This window comes from Hippopotamus amphibius, chromosome 2, assembly GCF_030028045.1.
Source record: "Hippopotamus amphibius kiboko isolate mHipAmp2 chromosome 2, mHipAmp2.hap2, whole genome shotgun sequence".
NCBI lineage: Eukaryota > Metazoa > Chordata > Mammalia > Artiodactyla > Hippopotamidae > Hippopotamus > Hippopotamus amphibius.
In genome coordinates this window covers 175,130,686-175,143,318 of record NC_080187.1, presented here as the reverse complement: position 1 = coordinate 175,143,318, position 12,633 = coordinate 175,130,686, and the positions used below count along the sequence as shown (strand labels likewise).

The 12,633-nt window shown below is 46.2% G+C and overlaps 3 non-coding genes across 3 annotated transcripts; all 3 read right to left on the bottom strand.

Moving 5' to 3' along the window:
• Nucleotides 1-985: 985 nt before the first annotated feature.
• TRNAY-GUA (transfer RNA tyrosine (anticodon GUA)) lies at nt 986-1,073 on the bottom strand. Its single transcript is given in 2 exon segments — nt 986-1,021; nt 1,037-1,073. It is a non-coding gene; the product is annotated as a tRNA-Tyr (tRNA).
• A 1,366-nt stretch (nt 1,074-2,439) lies between these two features.
• TRNAY-GUA (transfer RNA tyrosine (anticodon GUA)) lies at nt 2,440-2,529 on the bottom strand. Its single transcript is given in 2 exon segments — nt 2,440-2,475; nt 2,493-2,529. It is a non-coding gene; the product is annotated as a tRNA-Tyr (tRNA).
• Nucleotides 2,530-6,266: 3,737 nt separating this feature from the next.
• On the bottom strand, nt 6,267-6,348 carry TRNAL-AAG (transfer RNA leucine (anticodon AAG)). Its single transcript has one exon. It is a non-coding gene; the product is annotated as a tRNA-Leu (tRNA).
• Nucleotides 6,349-12,633: the final 6,285 nt, after the last annotated feature.

The following is a 12,633-nucleotide window of genomic DNA, read 5'->3' as shown; positions in this document are numbered from 1 at the left end:
CTGGGGTCACTTTGTGGATATAGAGCAATAGAGTCTTCATTTAGATCACCTGTCTGTGCTAAATGATACAAGCAGACTAGGAGATATCATTGCTCATAAAGTAGCCAAAAATCCACATGTGCACCAGGAAATATTAACAAGACAAATAAGCCTGAGGGTTCTTTGTAGAAAAAAATTCAGAGATGAGACTGACAGAGCACCTAAATAAGACGCTGGGCGTAATAACTATCTATTAAACTACAGGGACAAAAACAGCTGCCTATTTCGGCTTAAATGTCATTTAAAGAGCAGTGCAGATTAGCAAATACATTCTCAAAAGGCAAATGCCTACAAATAGCATGCTAAGAAGGCAACCATGGGAGTTTACTACATAGCAGGTTTTTAAAAGTTAAAGTTCACAGATAAAATAAAAAATACCAACAGAAAAAAAATTGAGGAAAACAGACATACATAAAATGACATGAAAAGTTTCAAGACGCATACCAGGGTTATCCGTGGCCTGCCTAGCAGCCTGTATGGTTGCAGATAGACAGGGCTTGCCTTAAGCGGCTCCTCTGGGGCAACCTGTTTGACAGGGATCTGTCCATGATTAGAAAAGCTATGGTATCAGACAGAGACTGCGCTGTGCTAGGCAGAGCAGCAACAGCCAGAGCTGTGGGTGAATAAAAGTGTAAACGGATTGGGGTGGGGGAAGAGAGTCAGGGCTGGCTAGTTGGGGCTGCTGGCTAAGACAGGAGCAATAGGAGGTGGGGGGTGGGGGGGACGGTGGGCCGTTTGGTGCTGAAGCGCATGGGTCCACTGACTTCAAGAAGAAGCAGGTGTGGTCCTTGGCGACAGGTGAGGGTGCCTTCGGAACGGCTTTCCTGGCTCTGCCCTGGGAGAGTTTAGATGCTGACCTGCTGCAAGAGCCAATTGGCTAATTTGCCGGCTGGGCGCCAGGGGGTGGTGGCGGCCTTCATGATGGGGCAAAAACATCATACGCACTTCTTTCGAGCCGGAATCGAACCAGCGACCTAAGGATACCCACTTGTCAGACCTACAGTCCTCCGCTCTACCAGCTGAGCTACCGAAGGGTGCACAGGTGCTGTTGCTGGGTCCTTCCTTTTTGTGGAAATGACAGAGGCGGAGGTTCTAGAAGACCCTGGGTGCAATACGCCCTGGGTTGGTTGGAAGCCCCTTGGCAGGGAGCTGTGCACACGCCGGAGATCCTTGGTGGCCACGCATCCCTGGAAGGTGAGTTTCAGAATGCCTGGGCCCGGGCCGCCACCTGTTGATTCAGTTTCTCTCCCCTGGGTTCTTTCTACAGGGAGAGACAAGGACCACAGACCTCGGTGGCCAGAAAGCCCGTGGGGCGGGGCGGGGGGACGTTGGTGAAATCCAAAAGCATGAGTGGGTTGGTGGGGGGCGGGCTTGCGAATGAAAGCAGAGGAGAAGAATGCACCACCACGCAGGCAGGGTCGCTGAAGGGCCCTCGAGGAGTTTCTGAGCATTGCCCTCAGCTCCACCCAATCACATACCCTCTCCCTTGTGCTGGGGCGTCCACACCCCTGCCACTTAACCTTGACCCAACCCTGTTGCCCACCATTAGCTGGGCTCACTATTCGGTGTAGTGAGGCTTCCTGGGAAGTGATGGAGAGAGGATGTCAGGCTAGGCAGGGAGACCACGCCCACAGGTACCCAGCCGCCTGGCCCAGTGCTGCCAGTCTGGGGACTTGGCTCCCGTCCTCTGCCCACACACCCGGATTCCTTTGGCAGAGGCGGCTGCTCCCGGAAGTAGCTCAAGATTGTGTCGGCTTCCTGGACAGTCACGGAAAACGAAGGGAAGAGGCAGAGCACACCGCTGTCCGGGTTGGACCTCTTGCCCTCCCTCTGAGTCTTTGACAAAAGTTTCAGATCCTATCTGGTGCGTGCCCGCCACCCTGACACCGATCACTCACCCACCTAGCTCAGGTCGCACAGAGCTGCGGCAAGTCACATCCAAGTCACCTGCCCTCCAATGCCTGTGTCGCCACCCTGATCGGGAGACCCGCAGGTCTGCACTGTGAGGATGAGGGCTATGTCCGAGGTGGTCCCCTGCTACCCACTGTGAGGCCTCAGGCAGGAGGAGCTGGCTATGCCGGGGCTCATCCTGGTGGGTCCAAGTCACCAGAGTCCACCTCCCAACCATGGGCCGCGTGTTGTCAGGGATCTGTCCGCGTTGAGCAAATTAGTGGTGGCAGAGCAAGCGCTTCTCTCCCCAGGAAGTGCGTGAATGAAAGTTTAAAGGACTTGGGAGGTTGATAGGGCTATCTGGCTAGGGCAGCTTGCTAAGGCTGCTTTTGGATGAAGGGCACGTGTCCCTGGATTTTAGAAGGGACAATGGCTCCGGAGGGGCTTGGTCCTGTCGCAGGGCAGAGGGCGAGGCGGCGTCGGTGGCCATCATGATGGGGCAAAAGCACTTCCTTCGAGCCGGAATCGAACCAGCGACCTAAGGATGTCCACATGTGCGAGGCCTACAGTCCTCCGCTCTACCAGCTGAGCTACCGAAGGGTGCGTGTTGGCTGGTACTGGATCCTTCCTTTTTGCAGAAACAATAGAGACTGGCGCACTGAAATGTCCCGGGTGCAATACTTCTTTGCTTGGTTGGAAGCAACCGAGGCAAGGAATGGTGCATATGCTGGTTCTGTGCTTGTCAGCCATCCTGGGGGGCGATTTTTAGAATGCCTGGGCCTGGGCAGTCACCTGTTGACTCATTTCCCCTCCCCCCGTTCCTTTCTACATAGAGTGGCGGGATGATGGCCAACCCAGGCGAGAAAGCCGGTAAGAGGGTGAGGGGAAAGGGGGCCTCTGCCAAACGGATGCGTGGGTTGGTTGGGGGCTGGCTTGCGGAGGAATGGAGAGCAGCAAAATGCAGCCTGCCGGGTCACCGAAGACCCCTTGAGGAGCACAGCCTCTAAGTGCCGGCCCCCATTCCACCTATCCCACCCCAACTCCAGCCCCAGGTTCTGTACCTCCCTCACCTCGCCACTCTCTCCAGGCAGGGGCCATGGTGCCCACCTAGACCTAGTCTTACTTTTCCTTGCAGTGAGGCTTCCTGGGAAGTGATGGAGAAAGGATGTCGGGCTAAGCAGGGCGGGGGCGGGAGGGGGAGGGGGAATCTACGTCCATAGGTACCCATCGGCCTGTCTACGTACTTGGATCCCCTTTTCTGCCCACAGAGCACAAGTTTTTGTCAGTAGCTGTTTCTCCAGCAACCATCTTCCGCTGCCTGCACCCTTCAGTTCCCTTCCTTTAGCTTGCTTTCTTTTCCTCACCCCCTTCCTGCTACCAGGTGTATTTCTGATTCCTAAGTCTGTTTTTCGCTCAAACTTTTCCCTTTCTTGTATATCTGTGTCTGTTTCTCATTTTCTTTCTACCTCTCAGGATGTCCGGCTCTGTTTCTTGTTTGTTTGTTTGTTTGTTTTTTGAGTTTTTAGTCTGATTTTTCTCTGAAATTTTTTTTTCACTGTTTCCATGTCTCTTTCTCTTGCTTTTTGTCTCTCTGTTATTTTTCTCCTCGTCTCTCTATAGTTCTATTTCTATATTTCTATGTCAGAATTTGGAGTGTATTTGGTCCTGATTCACTGAGTTTCAGTAGCCATTGCTCTTTCAGGTGGAGCTAACACTTTCTGGGTGCAAAGAGAGCAGTGTATAGGGCACTAGATATTATCTGAAGGGCAGGCTGAGAGAAGCCAGTGAGGAAATAGAGATTTCCAAAAGTTTAGGATAGTTATCCTGGATGTGTTTTAATTATGTATGCTCAGATTCTCTTGGGCTTTTGTTGTAAGTCTTTTTTACTCTCCAGGTTTGAAGAAATCTTTAATGGCAATCAAAGAAATTTTGCTAGGATGAGACTTATGTATCCCTGGATTTAATTAATAAAATGGTACAATTGACTCACTGATTGTATTATACCAATTCTATTTGTCATTAGAAGGGAAAATAGTGGAAGAGCAGCAGTGAAAGCATGTATATGAAACTTTTTTTACACTGTGCTCAATTTTCTTTTACAGAAAACTGCCTCCAAACAGAAACAGTATTAATTGAAAAATTAATAAATTGATTTTGTCCATGTATATTCATGTATGTGTATACAATTGCTGAAAAGAATGTTCTTGGGTAAGCAATAAAGGGTGGCATCTAGTGCACAGTTAGAGGGGATGGTCTTAGCTAGAATCTTGGATAGGTTATCCACAGTAATGGGAGGAATAAAAGTACTCAGATGCCTGTAGATGGGTACCTTGTAGATGTTCTCCAGAGATGTTTCTGTTTTCTTAGTGAAATAGAAAGCTGAGAGTGAGGATGTATGCTGAGGTATTGCTATTTTGAAGATACAAGAGAAGGGATGAAAGAGTAGTCTTTAAGAATGGCACCAAAAAAAAAAAAAAGAAGAATGGGACAGTGAAGGGATTGAGAAAAACAGTAAGACTGTTATGCTGACACACTTGAGATTATTGTCATGAATTTAAATTGAGGCTGTTGCCGAGAAAAACCTGGCCTCTCTTCACCGATACCAAATAGAAATACAGAGACAGAGCTTTGGAGGAGTAGAAAGGAATAGCTTTATTCCGTTGCCAGGCAAAGGGGGAACACAGTAGGCTAGCACCTCAAGAACTGTGCAACCCCCCGCCTTGGGGAGTAGGGAGAGGCTTATAATTGGGGCTCGTGGTCAGGGGTAAGTGATAAGGATCAAGGCAGTAAGAGTCTTCCATTCTTCTGATGGGTTGGTGATGAAGTAAGGAGGAGTCAGCATCATCAACCTTCAAGTCCAACTGGTCTGGGGTCTGCATGCTTGTGGGTAGCATACCCTCGTTAATCATTAACTTCTCCCACTTGGAGGGGGTTTAAACTTCCGTAAAATAGCTCAGAGATATTGCTGTGTGTATTGTTGTGTGTATTACCCCAAAGCCTTGACTGTTTCTTGACTGTTTCTCCCAGGTCTTGCACAGCTCCTCCTTTCGCTCATTAACAACTGCTTGAATCTGCCCACTGGAACTCAGGGAAGGTCATGGAGGCTGAATGAAGGCTGTTTCCTATCATCAAAGAAATAGGGGACACAGAAAGGCTTTGTGCCCAGGAGCCCGACAGGGCCCTGCTTGGTGTCAAGACCATTTCAGCATCATTGGGTTTCTCTTCATCCTAGTTCAGTTAGGTGAGTGCAGGTGCTGAATGCTTACGTTAAATAAAGATTGTGATTTTGCTAAGTGAGTTTGTCTAAGCAAAAGAGGGACAATCATATGCAGACTCCTAGATGGAGAATTCAGCCGAGAACTTGAAACTTCTCTTGGTGATTCTTTTATAGACACGGGCCATCTTCATTCCTTCACCACCTTCTGAAGGTGCTCTCTCCTTTGCCTAAAGGTACTCTCTTCTGCTAAAGGTGATCTCGCCAAAGACACACTGAGAAAGGGGCAACAGTTTGAGCCCACCTGGGTTTCAGTGGACATCAAATTCCACCCATCCACTCTCTGGGACCCCCGAAATATGGGCAAAGATCCAAAGTACACTGCACTTACAGTTCAAGAGGTGAAAATGTCTAATAGGAGTTCAAATTATGGGTTAAAACATATTCCGGATCTTTGAGAGCAAGCTGTAGGGGCAGTGAGCTAATTTTCCAAATTAGTTGTTGAAGATCCTTGATCCAAGTCTGCAAGAATTTAAATACCTCTTTCCTCCCCAGGGCAGCACCTTTTTGCTGAGTCACATCTCCAGACAGTCTCACTCAGACCCTCTCTGTCCTTCTCACTTCCTGGTAGAGAAGGATGCAGAGGGAAGGGTAGGAGCTCCATCAGGAGACCAGAAACCCGGCTTGGGAGTGGGGAGGCAGAAACGTCCCAGAGCAAACAGACCACTGGGGAGCCGAGGACCGGAGGAGCTGACTCTAAAGTCACTGCTGTACTCTAGCAACAGTGCAGACCCAACGGCCCGCACTCTGCGCCCTTTCCAAAGGAGTTAACTCTTGAAGTTCGCTTATAGAGTGCCCGAGAAGCCTCTGTGAGTTTCCATTTATGAGGAAAAAATGTAAATAAAATAAAATAATGACAAACAAAACACTACTCCCTATTTTTTCCACTCTTTTATCCATCTCCTGTCGCATGCGACAGCCTCCTCTTTTGGGGTTACACCTACACTTTACTCTCACACACTGTCACTCATCTCAGCCCCAAACGAGCGCTAGACTAGTACTGCTGATATTTGGCGCATTTTAGACCTCCGCGGTTCTGCAGCCTGCAAAAACGAACACTCCTTGGCAGCGGTGGGATTCGAACCCACGCCCCCGAAGAGACTGGAGCCTTAATCCAGCGCCTTAGACCGCTCGGCCACGCTACCCGGTCGCGGAAACCCCTTTTCTACTCTTCCTGATACCAACTACTTTCTTTTACATTTCAGAGGTGCTGTATGCAATGTGTTCTCGAAATCCCAACTTTAAACATCAAGAGCAAGAAAAGGTATATGCAGTTTATTGCGTCAGTTGTATCTCAATAAAAGTTCTTAAAAAAAAAAGAGCAAGTAGGGGAAGGGTTCAGAGAACAGCGGAGGTTTATCATGAAAGCTTACTTTCCTCACTGGCTCTGAATTTTTCATCTTCCACCTAGTGCTTAAATGGGAAGAACTTAGTGAATGAATAAATGAATAATGAGTGAATTGAATATGTGCCACATACCAGGCTGTGGGCCTTCTGTAGGTGTCACTACGTTTTATTTTGGGGCGCTTCCTCTCAGTCTCGTCACAAATTTCTTAGGAAGATAAACGAAGGTTGACGCTAATTAAAACCACAAGAATCCTATCTTCGAAGGAGCATGACATCAAATGGCGTTTTAGAGCATTCGCAAATGCTTGAGCACCTACTTAAAGTTGGAATCTAACCAACAACCTAAAGATGTCAACAGAGCTCTACAGCGCACGCCCCCCCGCCCCCATTTTACCAGCTGAGGCATTAAAGAATGCACACTTGTGGCTCTGCTTAATTATTTCCTCAGAGAAGGCGAAGCCTCTCACACGGTTTTACACTCTATTCCCAAGACACTTGGAGATGTCTTCTGCTCTCATAGGGAGCAGATGCTCACTTCCTTTGAATTTGACGGTTTTAGGACCTTAGGGATCGCCCAGGCCGCCACGTTGACATCTCTACGTTACAAATCCAACCTCTTGCTGCTCCGAAACTTGCGCGGGGAAATGTCGATGTGAGCAAAAGGCAGCGCTCAAGTTCTCCGTTGACAAACTCTGCTCCCCTGGTGGAACCGTCAACGCACCACGAAAAGCTCTGCCCAGGGCTCCGGAAGGAGCTCTGTCTGTCTCTAGAAGTCCTGCTACTCCACAGAGGCCTGACTGGGGCTTCCGATCCCTGCAGCTGCCCTCTCCCACCAAGCAGTTTTTACTACCACGGAATATTCTGTTCTCATGTACGGATCACCTTCGTTTGATGGCTGACACCATTTTTCAGAAGAACATTCGGGCTCCTTCGGGTTTTTAACCTGGCACATCACATCCAAAATAATAATTAAATTCTGAGTGCAGTAGTTCTCAACCCTGGCTGTTCATTAGAATCACCTGAGGAACTTAAAAATATTCCCCTGTCGAGGCCGCACCCTCTACCGATTACATCAGAATCTCTATGGGTAGTATCCAAGCATCAACGTTTTGTGAAGTTTCCCAAGTGCAGCCAACATAAAAAAAAAGTGCAGGAGGATATTCCAGCAAACTTGTTCTATTCCTTTTAAGGACATCTCACTTGTCCTGCCTGTCAAGTCAAAACCTGCTTGGCCAGAAGCTATTTTCTCTGGACACCTGCTGGGACACAGCCAAGAAAGGTCATTGCTGGGTTCAATGCCTGGATGTCAGTGGGAGAATGCCACTTGGCTACCTTTGTCAGATCACGGAAAATATCGTGTGCTCTACATCTTACCAGTTACTAGACTTTCCAAAAATCAGGGTAAAGTTGTTATAGATTACAAGGAGGAACCACGTATAAGAAGGGCTTTTCCCCAGTCCCTCTAAATTCCTGACTTTCAGTCCTGTTCTTTGACACGTCTCAGGGTGATCCAGGGCTTCTAACTCCCTTATTCCCACCTATACACCTGGGGTGAGCTCTGGACTTAAAGCCTTAGCACTAGGAGCAAATACATATCCGAAAGGACACATGAGAATAGGTTTTCCGGTTCACAATTTCGTGGATCCTAAATCGTTCATTTAATTGTCGGAGACTGATTTAATCAACATAGTCTAAAAGTGTTGACTTCTCCTTGATCTTTGACGTGGCCTATAGAAAAGATGAGACAGAGATGCTACTCCCAGAGCCACTGCCCTCTTCCCAAAGCTTCTGCCCAGGAATTGGGGAGATTGCGGCGGGGGGTGGGGGGGGGGGAGAACCTTGGGGGAGGGTCTGGCTCCAGTCTCAGAGCCATCTGCACCAACACTGGAGATCTCCTATTAGGAGAGACATAGAGGTTGAAGTGGGTATTGTACGGGACAAATCAGGTGTGAGGGGGTGGCGGCTCCGTGTATCGTGGGCTTTGTCCAGACTCAGCAGCGCAGGCGGCATTCATACAGATTGTGTTCCTGTTTCATCTGGGCCTTGTCTTCTAGTGTGACTGCCTCCGGAGAGTGACGTGCAATTACCTGAGCCTAGGGACAAATATCTCCTACTTCTTCCTTCTGCCAGTTTTGTTGGTTGTGGATCAACAAAATGAAAGTCTCTCTTAGAAAAATACAATAAGGAGATTCAAAGATTAGTGCACCAGACAGGAGCTAAGATATGAAATCCCCATGGGGCCCTAGCTGTTGCACTTTTTATACTCTGTGATGTATTTACCAGACCAAGAAGACTTCACTGGTGAATTTTAACAAACATTTCAGGGAGAAACAATGCCATTTATACACAACTTCTTCCAGAAAAATTAAAGAGGAGGTAATAAGTCCTAACTCTTTCTATGAGGCCAGCATGTTTTTGACATCAAAACCAGACAAAGACATTACAGGAAAAAAGAAAACTACAGACCAATGTATCTCAAGAACATAGAAGCAAAACAAAACAAAACAAAAAAGAAAAAAACAACTTAGCAATACTTTAGCAAGTTGAATCCATGATATATAAAATAATAATACATAAGATCAAGTGGGCTTCATCACCGACAAGCAATGTTGGTTTAATACTCAAAGTCAATTAATGTAAGTTATCATAGTAACACATTAAAAGAAGAAAAATCATAGGATCTTACCAAAAGATGCAGACAAAGTGTTTGACAAAGTACGCATTCATTCTTGACACAAACTCTCAGCAAATTAGGATAAGAAGGGAACTTCTTCATCCAATAAAAGCATCTATGAAAACTGTCAACTAACATTGACTTAATAATAAAAGACTGAATGTCTCCCCCATAAGATAAGGAGCAAACAAGTACATCTGCTTTCATCACTTGTATCAACATGGTACTAGAAATTTTTGCCCAATCAGTAATGAAAAAAAATTGAAATAGAAGGCATCCAGCATCTGTGTTTGAACAAAGAAGTAAAGCTGTGTTTTTTTCCAAGAAAACATAACAGCCTGGGGCATGCGGAAGCTGCCTGGCTGCCGGGACACCAGGTAGGAGCATGAGGATATTCTCAGAGCTTCAGGGTGCTGCCCCATTGGCAGATTACCCCCCAGGCCGCCCTTTCCCCAAATGGTGAGCTATTGGGATGGTACCCCCGGAAACTCCTGGGTCTGCCCAGTGCCTATGCCCTTCCCTGGCCAGCTGGAATGCCAAGAATATGCTTTGGAGGAAAAGCAAGAGGAAGAGCCGACAGCACCAGCACTTCATGGCCCCAGAAGGCTAACTACAAATTGGCACTTGCCATCTACCTCTACAAGATTAAATCACATGTGCTGCTGTAGCTGCTGACCTTCCACATCCCCTGAAGAGAATTCAGGGTGGAGATCAGGAATGAGACACTCTGTGCTTTGGAAAAATGGGTGGAACAGGTCTTCAGATAGTTAGATGTTTTCAGGAGCTGATTTTGTAAGCCAATCTTTGCATCTCCTCATATATAGAAAAGTACTAAATCCCTTCATGGTGATGTCTGCTCCTTGTGACTAGCAGAAACCCGCTACAAAAATATGTGTTTGATTGCATGTACTCACTCCTTCACCAAGATCACATAGATACTGACCTTCCACCCTACCTCTTCAGAACAGTGTCTCAGAGCTATCTGGGATGCTGTTTCCTGGGCTTCAGTCTTCATTTTACCCCAAATAAAGCTAAACTTGCAACTCTCAGGTTGTGGAGTTTTTTTTTTTTTTTAGATCAACACAGGCTCTCACTCTTCCTTGTGCTGTGTGGATTTTCTGTCAGTCTGAGCAAAGTGGCAGGGCCAGGAAGGGAGAGACACATTACTGAAACCACACAGCTGTGAACTCAGGACCACAGATTGTTCCGGGAGCTGGCTGAGTCATTGACCGCTGCTGGCCTGGCTCCAGGACTTCGTTCTAGATTCCTTGAAAGTCTGTAGCTGACGCCACACTCAAGCTGAGCAGTAGCTTCAGTTCTTTGGTCTGTGGGTTGATGGAGGATGGAGCTGTTAGCAGTGGGGAAATGTACTCGGTTTAAAATGTTCTGGAATAAAACTCAATTGGAAAAGTGAAAAAAAACCATGAAAGCATGTATATATATTGTGTATACCGTATATAGTGTCTAGCAATGAACAATCAGAAATTGATTTTGAATTCTTTTAAGAAGCAATCCAATTTACTATAGAATCATTAAATATGAAATACTTAGCATTAAAATATGTCCAAGACTTGTACACCAAAAAAAAAAAAATGCTGAGAGAAATGGAAGAAAACCTAAATACAAGGAAAAACATTTTGTGTTTGTGAATGAAAAGACAATATTGTTAAGATATCAATTATCCCTAAATTGATTTATAGGTTCAATGCAATCCAAATCAAAATAACAACAGTTTTTTTCCCAGAAAATGATCAGCCGATTCCAAAATTCACACAAAAATTCAAAGACATAGCATGCCCCAAACAACTTTGAAACGAAGAACAAAATTGGAGGACTCACTCTGCCTGACATCAAGATTTATAAAGCTGCTATAATCAAGACTGTAGCATTGGCATTAAGATACAAAAAGCCAGATCTATGGAACAGGAGTACAGAGGTAGAACCATGCATGTATTATCAACAAATTTTTGACAAAATCTCAAAGGCAATTCAGTAGAGAAAGGTAGTCTTTTCAACAAATGATGCTTTAAAAAATTGTTTTTATCCCTACTTCACACTGAATGAAAAATTAACTTAAAATGGATCAAAAATCAAAACTATAAAATACTTAGAATAAAATATTTGTCAACTTGTGTTGGAGGAAGATTTCTTAGATGCAACATTAAAAGCATGACCCATAAAAGAAAAATTAAGTACAATGATTAATTGTACTTCATAAAATTAAGAAGCCCTGCCCTTTAAAAGACACTGTTAAGAGCTTGAGAAGACAGTACGGAAATATATGTATAAACACAGCTGATTTACCTTGTACAGCAAAAACTGGCACAACAGTGTAATGCAATTATACTCTAATAAAGAGCTTAAAAAACAGAGGGAGAGAGACTGAAAAGACAAACTGAACACTGGGAGTTAATACCCTCAGTCTTTAAGGGAGGATTCTGCTTCCCAGGGGACATTTGACAATGTCCGGAGACATTTTCCGTTGTCACAACTGGGACAGTACTACTGGTGTCTAGTGGGTAAAGTCCAGGAATGCTGCCAAACATTCTACAATACATATGACAGGCCCGCACAACAAGGAATTAACCAAAATGTCACTATGGTGAGGCTGACGAGTAACAAGTCACGTGGACAAATTTATCTCTCACCTCCTTTAGGGCACGGGCCAGTCAGGACCATCACCACCTACTAAAATGAACCGATGACTCCTTCCCAAAGGCTTGAGGAAAGAAACAACGCCTGGATTCAAACCTAGGTGCAGTGGCTGCCAGACCTTTCCCAATGCACCCTTTGGGTACCAAAGGCAGTACACATGGGGCAGGAAAGGCATTGCCCAAAGGTCAGAAAGTGAGACTAGTCCTTAAAGAGCTCAAATTCTGACTTTGAACCCATCCTAGGACACTTTGTGGGCTAGGTAGGGGTCAGGGTACTCTTCATCGTCTGGCTCAAGCCTGGGAATTGAATCACTTCCCTGAGCTGGTGAGCATTTGCCTCCTTTGATGATTAGCTTCCTGCTTAACCCATCTCCTTTACTGGCCTGACTTGACCACCTTTACCTGGAGGGAGAGACGGAAAGAGAAAAGGGGCGGGGGGTGGGGGTGCTATTGTAGCGGGGAGACCAGCAGAGAAATAGGGAACATCCTGTAGAAAACAGTAGGGGTCCCAGAGGCAGTCAGCGGCAGAAAGTATGCACAGGGACACTCTGCACCTGCCCGAATTTTGCCGGGTTAACACTTAGGAGCAAACGATGAGACAAAGCCTTACTTCACTCCCTGCTCTCCTCCATGTCCTGCCGTCCCGCCGCGCCGGTTTTAGGAGACATGCATTTTCAAGGTAGAAAGCCCCAGCTTAAATGCCATCCCTTTGGCAAGTCCTTATAGTGATCGTTTACGATTAATAAGCAAAACCC